This window comes from Mobula birostris, chromosome 7 (assembly GCF_030028105.1).
Source record: "Mobula birostris isolate sMobBir1 chromosome 7, sMobBir1.hap1, whole genome shotgun sequence".
NCBI classification, from domain to species: Eukaryota; Metazoa; Chordata; class Chondrichthyes; order Myliobatiformes; family Myliobatidae; genus Mobula; species Mobula birostris.
This window is the reverse complement of record NC_092376.1, coordinates 151,351,936-151,367,440: the sequence shown is the minus strand read 5'-3', so window position 1 is coordinate 151,367,440 and position 15,505 is coordinate 151,351,936.

Below are 15,505 nucleotides of genomic sequence, written 5' to 3'. Positions count from 1 at the left end.
ATACAAAACAGCTTTAGATTGCATTCCTAGAAAACAGGGTTATTTTTGGGTTGTGGTGAGTGAATTTCTGAAATCCGAAGACGCGTAACTTGTGTCTCCTGCGGCAAGTTTTCTGCATGTCAGATCAGACTGAAGTAATTTCACAAAGGCAGTTCAGCAGCTCAGCAGCTCAGCAGCTCCGATGAAGGATTGTCGTAGGAAGAATGATTAAGCGGTAGAAGCTATATTCTTTGGATTAGAGAACAATGTGAGATGATCTTATTTAAACACAGAGAAACCTAAGGGGGATTGACAGCATAGATACTGAAAGCATGTTTCCTCTTGAGGAAGGGTCAAACTGGCAGTAATGGACGCAGTTTCAGAGTAAATTCCTCCCTTTTTAAGACAGAGAATGCTCTGCTTCAGAAGCTGAATGATTGACTGGTTTCAGATCTGATATAGGTTCTTGGTCTCTAGAGATGTACAGGTATTGCAGCAGAAAGTGATGTTGAAGCCAAGTTCAGATCAACTGTGCTCTTATTGAATGGCAGATCGAGCTTAAGGGCCACGTGGCCTATTTCTTTGTTGTTAAAAGGCAGATTGATTCTGTCCACCACCAGCAAAAGGGTATTAATCCTTGAAGTGTGATGTTAAGAAGATGCTGAAAACCCTTGAGAACTGGTTCCACTCTAAGCTGAATCTAATATATCAACACCAAAACAGAAAGGTAAAGCAAATACTGTTACAGACAGGTAAAAGCCTCATCTTCTCACAGAATTCAACTCTGAGCTTGGATGCTTGGAGTATAATCGTTGCTTTTTGGGTTAGCTATCTGCTTTAAATGTTGTAGGACTGTTATTCTATTTATGACTAGAACCTGCAGCTCACAATAACTTCGGCAAGGCAATCTTCCTCTTTACAATGACATTGTGATACAACAATCCATTTATTAAATGGCATTAATGGGAAATTTAATATACAGTACAACTTTGATATTCCAACACCCTTGGGATTTTGATAGTAGAAAACTAGTAGATTTTCCAGCCAGTTGGATTACTCATACTAAAACAAGAGAAAACTTGCGGATGCTGGAAATCCAAGCAACGCACACAAAATGCTGGAGGAACTCAGCTGGCCAGGCAGCATCTATAGAAAAGAGTGCAGTTGATGTTTCGGGCTGATTCCAGATTGCGCATTCATTTGACTTGTCTTATATAGAGTTACAGTATCATAAATGTTCCACTGAATCAGGTGAATTTAAAAGTAGTACAGGAAACAAAACCTAGATGTGTTTAAAGGGAATTTGAAAATGGGGCAGTGGTTAGATTAACAGAAGAGCAAGAATCGGGCAGCTGTCTGCTTTAAGGGAGCATGAGAAAGAGGATTAGGTGAGCCAGATGCTGAAGTATCTGGATTTCTGAACACTAAAGTACTAAATTATCAAAGTTTTACTGTAGATTGACTATAGTAAAAATGTTCCAAAAACAAACACATTGAGAATGGATCATCACTTCTGCCATTTCAGTCAGTGTGTACAAATGACATTAAAGCCACTTCAGTAGTCTTTGAGGAGTCATCAAGTACATTTAACAAGTTCCCAACTTCAAAAGTCAAGGTCTATTCAATTCTTTCTAACAATAAATTTGAATTAATCACCTATATCTACCAGCATACAGAGACAGCATGAGAAAAAAAAGAATCGTGATAGCTTCCTTAACTCTGAAGGATACGAAGGGTGATTGATAAGTTCGTAGCCTAAGGTAGAAGGAGTCAATCTTAGAAAACCTAGCACATTTATTTTTCAACATAGTCCTCTCCTACATTTACACACTTATTCCAGCAGTTGTGGAGCATACGGATCCCTTCTTTGTAGAAGTCGGCGTCTTGGACCTCCAGAAAGTGGTCCACAGTAGGGGTGATTGATAAGTTCGTGGCCTACGGTAGAAGGAAATGAGTTATTCAGCTCTCGTTACATGCACATGCAGTTCAACTCTGAGTGATTATGCAGAAATCCGTCTACCTTAGGCCACGAACTTATCAATCACCCCTGCTGTGGACCACTTTCTGGAGGTCCAAGATGAAGGAATCCGTATGCTCCACGATTTCTGGACTAAGTGTGTAAATGTAGGAGGGGACTATGTTGAAAAATAAATGTGCTAGGTTTTCTAAAATTGACTCCTTCTCCCCTAGGCCACGAACTTATCAATCACCCCTCGTAAAAACATAATTATGGTAAGGGAGTCCCCCAGGTTAAAGCACAACTCATTCCTGAGAACTGTTGTAAACCAGAACCATTTGTAAATAGGAAATAAACACAGACAATATGTGCACAGAAACAGATGTGATGAGAGAATGAGCAGGCATGGGACGAGCAGCCGCTGCTCAGCCTCACTGACTCAGAGAGAGGGTGAGAGTGCTCAGCGTTCCCGGCTTTGCTCAAAGCCAAGGTTAAATCTGTAAGTCAAAGTACGTACTGTATATGTCACCATATACTACGTTGAGTTTCTTTTCTTGTAGGCATTGACAGGATAATAAAGAAATACAGTAGAATTTATGAAAAATTATATATAGAAATGACTGACAACCAATGTGCAAAAGAATACAAACTGTGCAAATAAAACAAGTAATACCGAGATTTGCAAAAAGTCCCTGAAGGTGAGTCCATAGGTTGAGGTGTTCGGTTGCGGTGAGTGGGTTTATCTATGCTGGTTCAGGAGCTGATGGTTCAGGGAAAATAATTCAACCTGGTGATGTGGGATCTCAAGCTACTGTACCACCTGTCTGGAATTGGTGGTAACAGTGAGAAGAGTAGCAATAGTCATTGCTCAGCTCAACCCAGCCACTGACCGTAGTGGTTTGGGTGTGGAGAGTGACAGGTTGAGAAAGGATATGAAAAGTTCCACCCAGCAGAAAGAGGCCTCCATCACATCAGCCTCCCAAATTCTCATTGGTAAGTCAGCCGTTCATAACCCAGGAGGAATTGTATTTGAAAACAAGAACCAGTTCTGTGAATGCAAAGTAAAACCTCAGAAGGCATCAAATAGAACCAAACAGAAGTGATTTTTTTTTTGCTCTAACACACCATGACACTATTAGGAATTCACTTGTAGATTATAAATTTTATTTTATTGACATAAAGCAGGAATAGCCTTCTGGCCCTACAAGCCACGTTGCCAGCAACCCCCTGATTTTAATCCTATTCTAATCATGGGACAATTTACAATGACCAATTAACCTTCCAACCAGTTTGTCTTTGGACTATGGGAGGAAATCAGAGCACCTGGAGGAAACCCACGCAGTTGTGGGGAGAATGTACCAACTCCTTATAGGCAGTGGTGGGAATTGAACCCAAATTGAACCCAATCTCTGGTACAGTAAAGCATTGTGCTACCATGAGTCCCCCTGTTTTAATTATAAAATATATTTATAATTTATTACAATTAATTATACACATTATATGCATTTCTGAACACTTGTTAGAGAATAAATACCATGGCTAAATGCTACTAATCGTGATAAATTGATTTTTAGTTACATTAGTCAAGTTGCATCAAGTACTCATAAATTTTAAATGACTGAAAACTATAGAAAGATAACAAAATATTTTCTAGTTGCATTAGAGTAGAGTTGTTGGTCTTTTATGTTAGTTAAAATTTGTTCATGACATATGTGCTGCCTTCCTTGTGGTCAAACATTCTAGCTAAATGTTAAAAGCCTCTGCACATGCTTACATTTGTAGAAGTGATTAATTCAGCTGAGAATGCTTTCTGGGTGAATGTTCTTACAGTGTAGGTTGGTATAACAAGTGCAAAAGATCACAGTAACTCAAGCTGTGCTGAAGAAGTTGGAATAGCATAATTTTTCCCCAGTTAAGTGGATGTTAGACAAAACTATGCCAAAAGAACAATGCAATCAATTACTTTTCTAGACAACTGGAAGTAATGCTGGAAGTGGAATGTCCACTCCCAAAATTTTTAAAAACAGCAGGCTGACTAGATAAGCCCAAAGGATTTTATAATGGTCTCAGCCCGAAATGTCAACTGTTTATTGCCCTCCATAGATGCTACATGGCCTGCTGAGTTTCTCCTGCATTTTGTGTGTGTTTTACTCTATTTTTACCTTTTTTTCCTCAAGATTGGTGCTTTTCTATTTTCAAAGAAATATCTTTTCTCCCTTTCCTCCACTTGGTCTCTACCACAGGGTAATTAGACAGGCAACACCTTTCCAAAATTTCACAAGTTACGTTCTCAAGCTGAGCATCTGGAATTAAATGAGCCACGCCACACCACCCCCGGGGAAACACACCGGCCCTGACACTCCCAGCCCCCTCCCCCAGAAACACCACGGCTTCAGGCCCAGTTCTCGCATTTACAAGACAATAAATCTATAAAGAATATGAGTAAAATACAACAATGTAAAATATGAATGTCTATAGTCCAGAACCCCCAGCCTATCGAGATCATCTGCCAATCACAATAGAGCACACCGGCCCCGACGCCTGCCAGGCAACACCACTGCTTAAGGCCCACTGCACGCATAGACAGGCACATATAGAATATCAGTGAAAAAACAACCACAAAAATACAAATGTCTAAGTCCAGACCCCTCAGTCCATTTGAAATCTTCATTTGACCACAGCTGCGCCACACTATCCCCAGTAAAGTGCACCAGCTCGGAAGACTCTTTTCTGGTGGCTGTAAAGCAGGCGACCCCACAGCTTGAGGCCCCAAGTCCATTGCGTGCAGCCAAAATCTCTGCAGTCAGCTCTAACAGACCTTGTCTTTTGCCGAGCAAAACACTGGAAAGGCAGAACCAACTTCGTTCTGGACGCTGCACCACGCCACCTCCAGTGAAGCATAACAGCTTCTTCTCCTCACTCCGGGCGGCTGCAAACAGGTGACACGATGGCTTAAAGCCAAGGCCAGGCAGCTTCCCTGCCATCCATCCCACTCTCATTCAATAAATCAGTGAATCGAACTGACGGGATACCAGATTAACAATGCCCAAAGGGGTCTTGCAATCACAGGAAAAACGGTCATGACAGCCACTCGCTGTTTGACTGTAAGGAAACAAGTCGGACAATTTCCTGCAAGTTCACATAAGCAACAACGTGGTGCATGCTGTGACATTGTTGTGTGATGCAAAACAAGGAAAGAGTGGAAACACTCAGCAGGTCTGTGGAAAAAGAGTGAGAGAGAGGGAGAATTAATATTTCAGGTTCAAGATCTTTCTTTTGAATTGTGGAATGGCAATTTCTGTTTTTGTTTCAGAATTCCAGCATCTGCATAGAATCATAGAGGCAACAGGGGAACAGTCCCTTCAGTCAACTGTGTTTATCAGCTACCCATTTACACTACTAATACATTAAACCCACTTTTCACGTTCCCGGCAGCTCTCATCAGATTCTGACATTCACTTATACACTAGGGAAAATTTGCAGTGACCACTTAACCTCCCAACCCCAACTCCCTCGAGTGTGAGGAAAACCGGGAGGACCTGGAGGAAACCCACGTGTTCACGGGAAGAGAATATAAACTCGATTGCACCCTGGTCTTCGGCATTGTGAGGCAACAGTTCTACCACCGCCATCACTGCTGCTCTCTGAGGCTCTTCTGATATTTATTTACTGTTCCAGTGATGTTGATACCAAAGGGATTTTCTTCAATAACAATTTAAAATATAGAGTGTGAAAAAAATAAAGGCTGATTTATACTTCGGCGTCAAATCAACGTCATTGGTATGGTGTCGCCGCGAGCCCTACGCAGAGCCTATGCAGATCCCTACACCGTAGCCTGACGGGCACCTCTCCCAAAATGTAACTACGCATTGCGGCAACGCACACCGCAACAACTGTGATTGGTCCACCTGGTAGCATCGCATTTCCTCCTACGCTGCAATAGCTTCCCACTGGGCGATTGAAGGGCAGGGAAGGAACTCTGGCTGCAATGCTTTCCATAAAGCTTTACAGACCTCTGAAATTATGGAGGGCATATTTCGCTTTTACGAAAAAAGACGCTTGCTTTAAACTTGTTTACTGCGAAAAAGACTACCATGACCATGAAGCCTTGCACGGGCAGGTGTGTGCACATGCGCGACGTACCGGAATTGCAGAGTGACGCAGACACACCAACGCAAAGTATAAATGCTCACAACGTGCATAGGCCACTTGCGTAGGTCACGGCGTCCATTTGATGCACAAGTATAGATCAGCCTTAAGTAAATAAAGGTTCATATCAGTAAACTGTAACTACAGTAAAATATCAGGGAGATTTAATAAGCAAGATGTAATCAATGCTTGGAACAAATTTCTATTTGAGGGCTCAATGGAAAATCCAAAGAGTCAATGAAGAACGAATTATATGCAGCAATGGGTATTTATAGATATTTTCTAGATGAAGGAATATTGGCTAACTTGCTATCTAAATCTATATGATTGCAGGCCTCCCAAACTAATCAGGCATTTAATGATTCAACTTCAATTTCAACCCTACAAATTTATTAATTAAAATAATACGGTAATATAATTTGTCATAAGAGGGCAGTTTTTATTTGACAGGATAGAATGATTCATGAATTGACAGACATTTGTATTCCAATGGAAATCATTGACTGGCTTCAGATTCCTCCTTGATGTATTATTTCTTCTTAATATAACCACGTGACTTTGTCCATTTTCTTCTGGTCATAACTTTCATTTCATTTCTTTACATTATGTGAGACTCTAGTATTTTGGTTACTTTTTGGTAAAGTAACATTTGTATTTCCTATTAGTAATCAAAGTTATCTTATTATCAAGGAAATATTTTTCTATAAACTATAAATTCTTAGATTCTGTCATCTTCAAATTCTGTTCCTAATCCCGTATTGGTTTACATCATCAAAGCTTTGACTTGCAATTAGTCATTTGGGCTTAAAGTCCTGTGAACCTTGGCACATCGGTTCTACGTACTGATTCATTCCGATTCAGATTCATTCCCTTATTTATCACATGTAGATCAAAGGATGCAGATAAATGCATCAGATGCATTAACAACTAACACAAACTAAGGATGTGTTGAGGGCAGCCCACGTGTTCCAACACCAATGTAGCATGCTGACAACAGCAAAACAAGCAGCTTTCCCTCCTACCACCAATTCTCTTTCTCACAGACACACACACACACACAGTCTTCCAGTCTTCCAATTCTAGCCATAGGCCTCCTCTAGTAGGCTTCCAGCCAGTCTGCAATGGATTCATGGACTTGGAGACCTCAGGCCTGCAACTTCCCCTTTGGAATCCCAGATTCGCAGACCCAGGACTTCAGCCATCGTGCCTTGACTTCCAGACTCCATGATTCAGCCTTCAATGTTCAAGCTTCAGACTTCAGCATCAATCCCAGGACTCACTAATTACAGGACCCTGCACTCCAGACTCAACAAGAGGATCCCAAACTCAAGTGTCCCCTAAATACTATAAATAACATTCTAACATATTTGCTTGCTTATTGTAGGTAAACTTAACTTCCTGCTCTTGCATATTGAGGCCACAAATACATTGAGACATATAACCATCTACCTACATTATTAGTGCTGGATGGCCTGCAGTACAGGGCTCACATACCCAGAAATGACCAAAATTTCATATTGCATCGCACCATGAGAGAACTATGGTGCCTGAAAATGTACAAGCTTTGAGACAGAAGGATACAGAGAGAAAGAGGGAGATTGAGAGTGGGAATGAGAGAGAGTGAGTGTGTGAGCGACAGTGAGAGAGAGAAAGAGTGTGAGAGAGAGTGAGTGACAGTGTGCAAGAGAGAGAGTGTGGGAGAGAGAGAGAGAGAGAGAGAGAGAGAGTGTGTGGGAGAGAGAGAGAGAGAGAGAGAGAGAGAGAGAGAGAGAGAGAGAGAGAGAGAGAGAGAGAGAGAGAGAGAGAGAGAGAGAGTGTGAGTGAGTGTGAGTGAGTGAGTGTGTTAGTGTGAGAGTGAGATGTGTCTGTTTGTTGAGACTAACCTTTTTTTTGTCTCTGGCCAATAAGGTTTTTGATTTTCCACAGAAGCTACAATTTACGAGGCAGTAACCAAGGGACAGCCATAGCAACATGGAATTCAATTTGTGGCAGAGGGGTAGCATGCTGTCAGTTGTTACATTAAGGTTACAGTAATCTCTCAATCTCAAGTAAGAATGTATCAAGGGAAATCTGGTCTCTTGTCCTTTATTAAACCGCTAGTTCAAGGTTTTGTAGAACTGGCAGTGGACAAGTAGGGGTAGAAACACGAATTCTGTATCTTTTCTTAGGTTATTAGATTTTTTTTTGTCACTTCCTCACTGCCTTGAACATCGTGAGAAAAATAACATATTTCCTTGTGTTATAGGCAACTATCAAATATGTATCATAAATAGTTCCCAGGATTTTGCTTGAAGCAAAGGAGGGTCTGTCCATTTCCCTGAGTTGGCATGTCAGCTTTGACTTCCAGTCCTCTGGTGCACATTCAAATTTAATTATAAACTGTGAAATCTGTGAGCAGATAAAGCAATTAAGGAGACTGCTCCAACAATCAGAATGAACATTCCTTTCAGGGAACAAAGCAAGAAGTACAACATATACATTTTTAAAGTTTCATTCTGTCACAAAAACTGTGGGTCAACTCTCTAAGAAAAATAACAAGATGGCTTGAGTCGCAAAAATAGATTGAGGTGCTTTTATTTACAAAAATGGGAAAATAAAAACTTGGATGTCCACATCAAAACAAGAAAAAAAACTGAAAAAAATACAATATATATACAGCTTGCAATTGTCACCTGTCTAGTTAACAGCCACCCTCAGACTAAACACAAAAAAAACCCCAAGCCTTGGTAACCCGAGGCTTGTAAATACTAAGCCCCTCCCCCTAGACCAACCAAAAACTAACTAACTCAATTATCTTCCATTTCACACAATCTGAAACTCTACTGCCAGTTCTCACAATAAACACATATACCTCATTATAAGATTCACCATTTCCTGATTAAATAACTTAAATAAACCCCAAAACTTTACCACAAGATGAGTAATTATGTAACATAACCCTTGACCCAATTAAAGATGGTATCCTCCACCATCAGCACACCTGTGCAGGTTGCTGCTGCCTCTATATGAGACAGCTCTACTAGTGAGGATGAGCGTTGAGTTGGCCAGGGCTAGAGTGGTTGGACTGGAAGCTGGCTGTGTTTTGCTTAATGCGTGAGTGTGTTTTGGAACCTGTTGAGGGAAAAAGAGTGGGGAAGGAACGGAAGTTGCTGGGAGGGGGTCGTGTGGGTCTGGTAATGGTGGACAAGATAAGAGGCGGGGTTGAGGGAAAGAAAGTGGAGAAGGAGAGGGATAGAGACTTGGGACCAGAGGGAGGCAGCTGAGGAGAGGTGGATTATTGTGAAGGGAGAAATAAAGGGAATGAGGAGGTAGTGAGGGGTCAAATGAATAAAAACCAAGACAAAGGGAATAAAAGAATAAGAAATGACAGTGGAGAAAGCTCTGAAAGTGAGGAAGATGAACAAGCTCAGAGAGGAGGTGTTGTCATAATTAGGTTTAATGAGAAGGCTCAGGGACATATGAGGAAAATTAACCTGTTTGTGCTAACAACAACTCTGACAAATAAGGTAGGGGAAATAGTATTTGCAAAAGTCCTTAATGATGGCAACTTATTGGTAAGACGTGCGAATGAGGAACAACTTGAGAAAGCACTCAAGCTAGAAGAGATAGGAAAATGCAAGGTGGAATACACTGGGAGGGTGGAAGCACAAAACAGTGGTTGTAAAGGAGTGATCATGGGGATACCAATGAGTATAAATATGGAGGAGATAAAGAGGAATATCAAAGGAGGGAAAATAATGAATGTTCAAAGACTGAAAACAACAAAGGAGGGAGTGAAAAAGGAAAGTGAATCAGTATTGATTGAATTTGAAGAAGAAAGAGTGCCAAGGAAGGTGTTCCTGGGTTTCATGAGTTACCCAGTAAGGGTGTATGTGCCAAAGCCACTGAGGTGCTATAATTGTCAAAGGTTTGGACAAGTGGCTAAAAACTGTAAAAGGCAGAGGAGATGTGCTAGATGTGGGGGTGATCATGAATATGGAAAGTGCGGAACAGGAGTTCAACCAAAATGCTGCAATTGTGGAGGAGCTCATAATGTTGCATATAGTGGGTGTGCGGTTGTGAGACGGGAGACTAAAATTCAAGAAATAAGAGTGAAAAGAAAGATCACTTATGCAGAAGCTGTAAGAATGTCAAGAGAACAGAATAATGTTCCTAATGAACAGGGAGCAATAGGGATACGAGAGATGCAACAAAGAACAAATGACAGGATTTATGTAGACAAAAAGGCTCTAGTAACATTCATTGCAGGAGTGATTAATAGTACTGCTGAGGTAAAGTCAAAAAGTGACAAAATTCAGCTGGTGGTAAAAGCAGCAGTAAACCATTTAGGGTTAGTAGGACTGACATGGGAGGAAGTGAGGGAGAACCTCAGTAATCAGTCAAGCCAGGAAGTGTCATGTGTTGGTTAATACTAATTATGGTGATTCTTTTACAATGGAATGCAAGGAGCTTACTGGCCAATAGCCAGGAATTCAAGCACTTTATTAAAGAAATGTTTGTAAAACCGGATGTAGTGTGTATTCAGGAAATTTGGTTGAAACCAACTTTAGACTTTGTGGTATATGGGTATACAATGATAAGGAAAGATAGAAATCTATGGGAAGGAGGGGGTTGTGCTATGTTAATCAAGCAAGGTATACCATATAGGGTACTGCAAAAAGGAGATGATCAGGAATACATAGTGGTGGAAGTGTGGGAGAAAGGGGAGGGAGTGGTTATAATTAACTACTACAATCCATGTAAAAGGTTGGATTTGGACAGCCTATTAAAGATACAAGGACAAAACAGACATAAAGTAGTGTGGTGTGCAGATTTCAATGCTCATAGCACAATATGGGGGGATCAGATTACAGATCCAAATGGAAAGGTAATTGAAGATTTGATGGAAGAAAGGGATTTGGTGTGTATGAATGATGGTAGCAGCACAAGGATAGATATAACAACAGGAACTGAGTCAGTGTTCGATGTTACGTTAGTGTCTAATACCTTGGCTGGCATTAGTAACTGGGGAGTTTGGACTGCTTCAACAGTAGGCAGTGATCACTACCCAGTTTTGTGTTCAGTGGGTGAAAGAGTTGAAGTAAGACCAGGTGGCGGAACCCCAAAGTGGGTGTTTGAAAAAGCTGATTGGGGTAAGTTCCAGAAGTTGAGTGAAGAAGGGTTGACAAAGATTGATATTTCTGGAAATGTAGATGAATTAAACAGTCAGGTGACTTCAGCAATTATCATGGCAGCAGAAGGATCTATACCTAGGAGTAAAAATAGGATGAATAGAAAATTGGTACCATGGTGGACAGAGGAATGTTGTCAGGCTGTAAAAAACAGAAATAGAGCATTCAGGCTAGTTAAAAGAACCCATAATATGCAGCATTTGGTTCAATATAAGAAAGCACAGGCAGTGGTGAGAAGAACTATACGTCAAGCTAAAAGGGCAAGTTGGAGGAGTTTTTGCGACAAGGTAGGAAGAACAACACCTGTGGGAGAGATATGGGGAATGATTAAGAGGATGGGAGGAGATAGAAGGGAATGGGAATATCCAGTAATGATATCTGAGGAGGAAACTGCAGTCTCCAGTAGGGATAAGGCTGAGATCATGGCCAAGTCATTCGTACTGATACACAGTTCAGAAAATTTGTCTGAAGAAGGGAAAAAAATAATGAACCAACACCCAGGTGTGTTAAGCAGGAGGGAAGGAACAGATGATATAATTGATGATCCATTTACATTAGCAGAAATGGTGAGAGCAGAAATGGTGAGAGCAATAAAGAGATCGAGACCAACCTCCCCAGGGAAAGATCTGATATGCTCTGTGATGCTAAAAAATCTAGGAGAAGGAGCGCTCTTGAAGTTGCTGCATTTTTATAACAGAGTTTGGGAGGAGGGAAGATTACCAAGTGCATGGAAAGAAGCAGTAGTAATTCCAATAAGGAAGCCTGGCAAGGATCTGTCAAAACCCACTAGCTGCAGACCAATTGCATTAACATCAAGTATATGTAAGATAATGGAAAGGATGATGACAGAAAAGTTATCATATGAGCTTGAGAAAAGGGGAATGCTGGCAAGTTATCAGAGTGGTTTTAGAAAGGGAAGGAATTCCATGGACTCTGATTATGTTAGAGACTGAAATAAGGAAGGCCCAGGCAAATAGAGAGTCAGTAGTGGCCGTGTTCTTTGACATTGAAAAAGCCTATGATATGATGTGGAAGGAAGGATTATTAATTAAACTGCACAAGATGGGGGTTGGTGGGAGAGTTTTTAATTGGATTAAAGATTTTTTGTTTGGTAGAAAAATTCAAGTTCAGATTGGGTCAGAATTATCAAAACAGTACATAGTGGAAAATGGCACACCTCAAGGTAGTGTGATTAGCCCATTACTTTTCATGATTATGATCAATGATGTCTTCACAAAGGTACCAGTGGATATAGGTAGGTCACTGTTTGCGGATGATGGGGCCTTGTGGAAAAGAGGCAGGAACATGGAGCATATAATCAGGAAACTACAAGAAGCAATTGATGAAGTGGTGGAGTGGGGTTATGATTGGGGATGTAGATTTTCAGTAGACAAAACTCAATCTGTATTTTTTACCAGGAAAAGGGTTGAGGTAGGGAAGAAGTTAAGGATGTATGGGGTTGAATTAGAAAGGGTTGCATCATTTAAATTTCTGGGAGTTATATTTGATTCACGATTAACATGGGCAGACCATATCAGGAAAGTTGAGGAGAAATGTAAAAAAAGTAATGTGTGATGAGATGTTTGACTGGTAGGGAATGGGGAGCAAGTTGTTCAGCTTTGAAGAGAATGTATGTGCTTTAGTAAGATCTGTATTGGATTATGGAAATATAGTATATGGATCAGCAGCTAGGTCTCTTATAAGGAAACTGGATGTGATTCAGGCTCAGGCCTTGAGAGTGTGCAGTGGGGCTTTTAAAACGTCACCAGTGTCAGCCCTACAGGTAGAAATGGGAATAATGCCTTTGGAACTGTGAAAGATGCAACTGATGGCAAACTACTGGGCTAACTTGCAGGGGCACAATGATTCTCATCCTACTAAAGGAGTGTTGCAGGAGTGCTGGGAAAATGGGAGGTTTCAGAGGGATACCTTTAGTCGGGTAGGGAATGATATCGCGAAAGAATGTGGAGTACTTGATCTGAGGATAAGTCCTTCAGTAGTTTATCCGGTTGTAGCTCCATGGAAGCTTGTATGGCCTGACATAGACTGGCATTTGTTAGAGGTAAAAAGGAAAGAAAGATATAAAACAGATTTGGTAAATGCATTTAACTGTCATGTGATGGAAAAATATAGTGATTATACTCACATTTATACGGATGGTGCAAAGGAACCTGCAACAGGAGTGACAGGGTTTGGGGTGGTCATACCAGCAAAAGAAATTGGAATCAGCAGAAGAACATCTAATAAGTTAGGGGTGTTTACAGTGGAGATGCTGGCAGTGTTGGTTGCGTTGCAATGGGTGCAGAAAGCCAGACAAGTCAAAGCATTGATATGTTCAGATTCATCCTCCGTTCTAACAAGTTTAAGGTCTTTTCACACAAACAGTCGGCAAGATGTACTTTATGAAGTCCTTCAGTTAGTTAGAAGAATTGCAAATCAGGGAGGTCAGGTAAAATTTCTATGGGTTCCAGCACATGTAGGGGTGAAGGGGAATGAGAGGGTGGATGAGTTGGCAAAGAGGGTGTTAAAGAAAGAAAATGTGGAAATGCACATTAGTATCAGTAAAGCAGAGGTTAAGTGTGTAATCTGGGAAAAAGTCAACCGAATGTGGCAAGAAAGATGGGACAGGGAGGGGAAAAGGAGGCATTTATATCAAATACAAAAGAGAGTTGCAGTTACTAGGGTAGGTAATGGAAACAGAAGAGAGGAAATTGTGTGGACTAGGTTAAGGCTGGGGCATTGTGCATTAAACAAAACATTGAAAATGATAGGGAAACACCAGACAGGATTGTGTGAGGAATGTCAGGAAGAGGAGTCAGTAGAACATGTAGTTCTGAGTTGCAGGAAGTATGGGATACAGAGAGAGATGATGAGAAATAAATTAAGGGAGTTGGGGATGCAGGAATTCACATTAAAAGGGTTGCTGGGCATGGGTGAGAGAGCACAAGTCCGGGTATTTTTAGCATTTTTAAGGGGTACAGGGGTTTTTTATAGAATATGACGAATAAACAGGAATAGGATACTAGGATGGTCAAAGATGGGAGAGTGAAGTGTGTGTGTGTGTGTGTGTGTGTGTGTGTGTGTGTGTGCGTGCGTGTGATTGGGTGAAGGGATTTAGAATGTATGTCTAGTGCACACTCTGGAGCAGAGGGTGGCGGTAATGCACCATTAAGCTGGATGCCAACCGCCGTAAAACAAGATACAGACAGACAGAGGATGAGTGTTTTACTGAGTGTGCCATGTGCCGTCTGTAATCAATGACGGGCCTTCATCACACATTAGCTTTAAAACTAGATACCAGAAATCTGAGACAAAAACAGAACCTTCATCAGAAGTGTGAGAGATTGGAAAACTGGTCATTAGTATTTATCATCCCCCTTTTGTTTTCTTTCACATTGGGATCAAGCCTGGTGCCAAACAATCCAATATCACCTGACTTCATTCCATTAACAACATATTTGTGGGAGAGATTTCCTTTGAAACATCTTTACTTGGGATTGACAGATTGTGGTTTCCAATAGTGGGAAATTCTAGGACCAGAGGGTATAGTCTCAGACTAAAAGGATGCCCCCTTAGGACAGAAATTAGGATGAATTTCTTTAGCCAAAGGGTCTTGAATCTGTACAGACCACGTTATTGAGTATATTTAAAGCAAAGGTTGATAGATTTTTGATTAGTAAGGGTGGCAAAGGTTAAGGGGAGAAGACAGGAGAATAGGGTTGAGAGAGAAAATAAATCAGCCAATCAGAAAATAAATGGCAAAGCAGCCTCAGTGAGCCAAAAGGCCTAAATCTGCTCCTATATTTAGAATCTTATTACATGAACAAAAGAGTTCAACTGTCCATGTAATGGCTGCATCATTTCCCCCTATTACAGGCAATTCTTTCTGAAGAAGGGCTTTCAACCTGAAATGTTAACTGTTTTTCTTTTCACAGGAGCTATCTGGCTTGCTAAGCTTTTCCAGTACTTCTACGTTTTAATGACCACAGTATAAAATGAGGCAACAAACTTTTAAAATTAAGTCCTGCTAAAGGAACACTTAATGTCTTGGTGTTCAATTGGCTTTAGTGCAAAGATATTAGATAATCAGTTCAAATCTGACGATGGTAGTTGGGTCTATGCAAATCCTATTGACAAAAAGATGAGGGAAATGGACAGAGTGGATAGAAATGTCCTATTCCTCAAGCACTGTGGTCAGTAACTCAGGGACATGGATTAAAGTTATGTAATGGAAGGATTGAAGAGAAGC